This window comes from Notothenia rossii, assembly GCF_949606895.1.
Source record: "Notothenia rossii genome assembly, chromosome: 6".
NCBI classification, from domain to species: domain Eukaryota; kingdom Metazoa; phylum Chordata; class Actinopteri; order Perciformes; family Nototheniidae; genus Notothenia; species Notothenia rossii.
Window position 1 is genome coordinate 20582493 of NC_136909.1, and position 6574 is coordinate 20589066.

A 6574-nucleotide genomic window follows, 5' to 3' on the forward strand; every position below is an offset into this window, starting at 1 on the left:
CTTTACTTAAAATATTTTTTTAAATGGTGCCGGTAAAGCTATAATAGTGTTGATATGACTTGCATAGCTCTTTGAGATGTTCATATGGGGAGGATTAGCTATAGCTGATACAACATTTTTACAGTCAGTAATTGTGGTCTTTTCCTTTTTGCACATTGAGAAATGTTTTTTTTTGTATTGGGGTGAATTGAGTACTTCACTTCCATGTAAATGAATTGCTCACAGCTGACATCAATGCATTTCCTATAGTAATTGTAATTAGTGAGAATCCTATAAAAGACCTCCCTCACTTCAGTAAGATGTTTGTCAAGGGTGGTGTCGACACGCAAGGAGATATTTCCCACGCTGCCTTGCAAGGGAAGACATACGCTGTGACGTAGATGAGGCTATGTGGCCAGACAGACGGCAAAGAGCAGATCAGTAAAGCTATATAGATCTCATTCTCTGCTTTACTGCTGATTTACATCATTTACCCATGTTATTTTTTTCCAGTGTATTGCTATTCGTCTTTTGTTTCTGTTACGGTGCTCTTCTGAAAATGAGACAATAAAAACAATGGCATAGTTACAGTAACATACTGTTTTTCCTATAAGTTTGTTTCTCCCAACTTGTCAGTTTTCCGTTCAGTTTCCAATATCGATAGCTTGAGGTTTGTGTATTGATGATTGTAGTCAGTATTTAGTGTGCCACTTAGTAATGACTGTTCAAATAGTCTTCTAATGAGCTGACAAATGTTTGTTTTTGGAGAAGGTATCTGGTTTTGGAAGGGGTATTTTTAGTTTTGAGTGCCTTAGAGCACTTTGCAAGAAATGTATATTGTTATGGTAGAATGTGTTGTTATGGTGACCGGAGTTTCAGTTATGAAAACACATTTTTCTCATTAGAGGACAATTTGTTCTGTTTCGATCGACTTATTCTTTTTTGTGACCAGTATTTTCAGTTTTGGTCATGTAAGTGCATTTTGCAAAAGATATTCAGAGTTATGGCAAGTGTGTTTCTGTTTAGATGGCTATGTTCTTGTTTTGAAGAAATGAATTTTGATTCTAAAAAGTGGGTTTAGCGATTGAGAAAAACTGTAAAGAGCAGCATCTCTCACCTGCACACGGTTTGCCAAACCAGAACTTATTGGCAATGCTTGGTATTCTATGCTGTGCTTTTAGCCTATGTAAGATAAGCAGGCTGTTTTAGAACTTCAGTAAGACACACTTCTTTAGCAGGGACAGAATGTGCTCAATGTATACAAGAGAAGAAGCTTTCCCTAAACCAGTTTGCCTTTAGGTTCTCAGTAATGTGTCATTGTGCTAGCAACCTAGGGTAAGCATTTAGTTTATATTTATCCTAAAGCTGTGTGTTTGTGTGTGGCAGGAGAAGGATCTGATATACATTGATGCGGACAGCCCTCTCGAAGAACAAAACAAAAGGTTGCATATTTGGTTTATTTATTTGCCAAACACACATTCTTAATGTCAGATCTTCTCAGTTTATTCTAAATAAGCATCCTTTCTCCTGTTCTTCTGATGTCCTATCTGCTTATCTTACCCCTTATATTTCCCCTTTCGCATTTCAGGACTATTTGACAGAGCAGAAAGACCCGATCCGCCTGATAACACAACTGGTTTTGACAGCAGTGTTTCTTTGCCGTTGTAGTTTTGCTCTTAGCCCTAACTAGGTTGCAGGTCAGGATTTTTTAGTATTTAGATTTGTAGATATATATATAAAAATATATTTATGGTATTGTATTGGACTTTCATTCTGCATGAAGGCTTAAAAAAGACTGTTTAATTTATCTGCTCTGCTCAGAAAAAACCTACATGCTTTGTGCCTCAAAGCATGTTGACATAGGCGTGTGTTTGTGCACTATCTTTTCTTTCTGTATGGATGTGTTTAGTTCTCAATTTATCAGAAGATCTCTCTGTCACACACCTGCCATTTCACAGCTCACATCAAATACACTTACACCAGGGTTTTTTTTTTAAACTGGAGGAGGTTAAAGTAGCAAATAAATGATTCAAATTAATTTTTCTGATCAGAGAAAACTATGCCAGCTCTGCGGGATGGATTTCATATTAATAGTCAATTTGTTTCAGGCTTTGTTGCCATAGTGATAGCTGCATGTGTCCTGAACTTCAACCGGGCTCTCGTGCTGCTGGTCATCTCCTTGGTAACCGTATTCTTTCTGGTCTGGGATTGGATGATGGAGTACTATGGCAACCGGGAGGAGCTCTCTCCTATTAGAGACCTTCTCAGCAGGAACTTGTTCTGGATCAGATGGTGAGAAATGTTCTGTTTCAAATTTCAGACCCTGTTGTGCACCTTCCTTATCAGATGACTAACAGAGGCGGCCTGACACTTTTAACATCACAATGGGCCTCATGCAGGACGTGATATAGGAAGAAATGCCCTCTTAATCTTGTGCATATCCAAAGATTAGAATCCTTTGATTTCTGATATTTAGGTTGTTTTTTTCTTTACAATGTATTCAAGAGCAATATCACCATGCGAATAAAAAACACATTGTTATCACAGTCCACAAAGCAAGAAAATGTATCTAAAATGTGAGGATCATAGAAAAAAGCGTGGATATCAGATGTTGTCTTCTGGGAACAACAATGTCCTCACACTGAAGAAAATGCATTATTTGCTAAATCAGCAGGAGAACTAAATACACAGAAAGGGCAGGATGAAGGAAAGTGTGAGAAGAACTGTTGTGTGCTAAGCGCAAATAAAATAAGGTAATTCACTCGCTCAAGGCTTATAGACTACCTTTCTACTTAGTACAAAGGTGAGTCACAATATAGACTTGTAAATATATCAGTGTAACATTAATAGGACAAATGTACTGTAACGAATGGAATTCAAACAGTAGATATAGGACACAAGCTGGTGTACATATTGGAGCATTTGCAACTAAAGAGTGAGATATTCCCCTATGCAAAACATAACATTAAAAAGAGAGTGGATGCTGGATTTATATTTGTCAGGAGGACAAATAATAGACTTTCAAATGAATTAAAATGTTGCTTGATGTTGTAGATAGCTAGTTTAGGAATTAAGATTTTCACCACATCAAGGTGATTATATGATTGTTTGTTTGTTTACAGCTTGTGTCCTCAAAATAAAGGGGTCAATGCCTTTGGGAATCTTTCTCTAGCCATTTAGTGTTTTTGTTGGTCTTTCTTTAAATCATTCACTTTGAAATCATATAACAATTATATTCATTTTTGACTGAAGTGTGAATACAAGAAGAAATTATCTATCTCTCTCCCCCCTCGTCTTTCTCTCCAGGATAGTGTCTGTGTTGCTGCTGGTTTCTGTGGTGTACTGCTGTTCTCCAAACACCCATTCAGGTTGAAGGATGTGCACACACACACATACACACAAAACCAACTTATTGACCATATGTTGAACATAAGTGTTGCAACCTTTGACAAAAATATTAGCACACGATCAATAACCTCAAAACATTTATATTTGGGGACCGTGATTTCTATTGTTTCATTTGTATATTTTACATTATAATTTTTCACTGTTTTGTTTCCTTCGATTTTCTGTGATTTATTTTACAGATTAGATTTATAATGCATGTTGCCATGGGAACGTATCCAGCAGAATCAATGGCTGCAGCTGGAAATATTTGTATTTCAATTTGTTTTGGGAACGGTTAACAACAGTTCTAACTAAAAACACAAAACATGAAGCGAATCATTAATGCAATGATTTACATCTGTGAATCTAAGCCCTTATTGTTGTCTGTCAGACGGACTCCCCTCTCTCGATCCGTCTATACATCAATGGGCTGACCCGCTCTGGGTCCATGCTGTGATGACAGGAGGGTTTTTGCCAGCGTCTCTGGGTAGCGTATCTCCATGGGGGGGGAGTCAAAATTAACTCTATATTTAAAAGGACTCGTTTTAAGGAAATGCTAAATATCAAACATTAAATGTTGCTTCACCTCATGAAGAATTGATGTGTCTAAAAAATAAATGGTTGTCAAATAGAAAAGAGGATTAAGGTTTTTGTTGCAATTTACATCCATATCAAACATGTCATCACTCTGACGTTGTGTGAACTTGCCACACATTGTAACACATTCATCTGGAGTTATGGTCAAACGTGTGTTTTGTAAGGTCACAGTGAACTTTTATCTCAGTTTTTCTTATCAGTTCCTTTGAGTCCATGTAGAAGTGTTAGTCAAATGTGGATATCACAGGGATAAAGACAGGACACAAATGATCAAACTTTGGTTATCAAGACTCCTTTTATTGCAAGGTTGGGAATGCCAGTGAGTTGCCTGTAAACTGTAAATGATTAAACCAACACACAACTTTCCAAAGTCATGATTTGTATATATTGATTGTTGTTGTGTTTTTATCTTAATATGTGTAAATGTGTCTGTTGATTGTGTATAGGATATACATATTTTGCACATATTTGTATTTTTCTATTCGGGATTGTTGGAAACGTTATTTCTGTCTCTCTGTCTGTACACACAAACTGAAAGATTGACATTCAAGTTGACTTTGACATTGATATATAAACTATGTATAACATAGGACAAACATCTTTAGGAACGCTTTTAAAAATGATGATTTGACTCGAAAACGTAACACTCATGTAGAGATAGGACTTGAACAGCTTTGTCAGGAAGTGAATGATTGACACCTTTTTCTGTGTGCCTCTCTTTTCAGGTTGAGGCAACACACTTGTTGTCAGCATCAGTGATGTCCGCTCCAGCCTCTCTGGCCATCGCCAAGATCTTCTGGCCTGAAATGGAGACCCAGAGAGTAACCGCTAGTCAGGACCTCAAAGTCGAACATAGTTAGGAAAAGACTGTTTCAAAAGGTTAAAATACTTATTAAAGCATCTTTCTTCCTTTTCTGAAGCTACAGTTGTAATTAAATATAACTTTTTGTCATATTTGCTAAAGCTGTCACTATATCCTGACAGTTCAAACACATTAAATATGTGGAATATAATACTATAAATGTGTGTATATAAATTCAAACATTGACCTGAATACATTCACTCACTTTTGGCTTCTTTCTGTCTGTTCTCTGGCTGCTCTTACGTGTTCATGCCTTCATGATGGGTGTTTCCTGGAAGGACAGTTTCATTGTTGCTGAACTGATTGGCATGAAGACATTTTTCAATGAATTTGTTGCCTATCAGAAGTTGTCAGAGTTCATCATGAGACCGAAACCAGGAGGGCCAGAATATGTCAACAGCGAAAAGCAGTTTATTTCTGTGAGTCGGTCTCATCTTTTTCTGCCTAGGATGTTATGTTTATTGGTATGTTTGTCAGCAGCAAAACAGAACAAAATATGAACCATATTTTTGTGAGACCTAGTAGAAGGGTGTAGTAAGAATCAATTAAATGTTGTAGTGGATGGGAATCACAGGGTGGATACACAAATGATTTGTTTCTTTTGTTAACATTGCGGGATAGGACAAAGTCTTAGCGGAGGTCTATGTGTCCCCAGTACTCTTGTTTTATTCAGATTGTGTAGTTCTCTTTGTCCTATTATTATTTTATTAAATGAGTTGCCTGTGTAATTGGTCCAGTAGGAGAGCAGTTTTTTTGTGGTGACGATCAGTCGTAGTTGGGCCTTGGGGTAGAAAAAACTGTATGGAACGGATAACTTTAATTATGGCCCTTCATACCCTTTCCCTCAAATTGACGATTGAGGAGGCATTTGATTATTATTGAAGATGTTAATTATAATTGATGAAACTCAGCATATTATTAAGGAGACATGTTTTCATTGTGATGGCACTCTTGAGATCTACTTCTCAAAGAAAATATATAAGTTTTTATGTGGTTGGTTTTCTGTCTTTTTCCATTAACTATAATATTTATATGAGGAATCAGTACTTGCAGTATAGCACTTTTTAGCTTCTCTAGATATATTTAATGTCTTAGTTGCTGACACTTGAGAAATTCATATAAATACTACAAATATCATTAAAACAAATGTATAACAGTTATTACAGACTAAGATACCATTTCATTGATACTACAGTGATACTGTAATATTAAGGCAACAAGTAAAAGCAGTGTAATGCTCAGCCACTGGATGTCACTGGTGTCTTCTTTTTCTGTTCATTGCATGTCAGATTCAACAGGCCGATTCCAAAGACCAGTGAGTCAGACTGGTTGGACGGGCAGATGCAGAGAAACTGGCTCATTATACTGAAATAATCTGTCCGGACCAGGAGGAGGGTATCCTGTGTGCACGAGCACGCTGTCTGCAAATGACAGTCTCTTCATTAATTCTAACAAAGGCTTAAGGTCAGATGGTTATCCTCTCTCTGGGCAGGAGGTGTGTTCCCATGTGCGAATTTCACACACCCACAGAGAGGGAAGATTAGCCATCAGAAGCTGACACACAGGACATTTTTAGGTTCTGTGTTACCATGTGTCACACATTGGAGAAAAAAAAATCATAGTGAGCTCCTTTTCATATTTATCAGCACAGTCAAGAAAAAATGTTGCCTTTAACCAGGAGCTGTTAGAGCAGGAAGAAAAAACAAACATCATGTTGTTGCTAAGGACTTAGTGTGTTTTTCTGTGTGG

General features: G+C 37.1%; 1 pseudogene across 1 annotated transcript; it reads left to right on the top strand.

Moving 5' to 3' along the window:
- Positions 1 to 2038: 2038 nt before the first annotated feature.
- On the top strand, positions 2039 to 6144 carry LOC307044545 (solute carrier family 28 member 3-like; annotated as a pseudogene). Its single transcript has 7 exons — positions 2039 to 2271; positions 3286 to 3316; positions 3567 to 3636; positions 3738 to 3858; positions 4689 to 4784; positions 5074 to 5244; positions 6115 to 6144. The product of its transcript is annotated as a solute carrier family 28 member 3-like (transcript).
- The last annotated feature ends 430 nt before the right edge of the window (positions 6145 to 6574 follow it).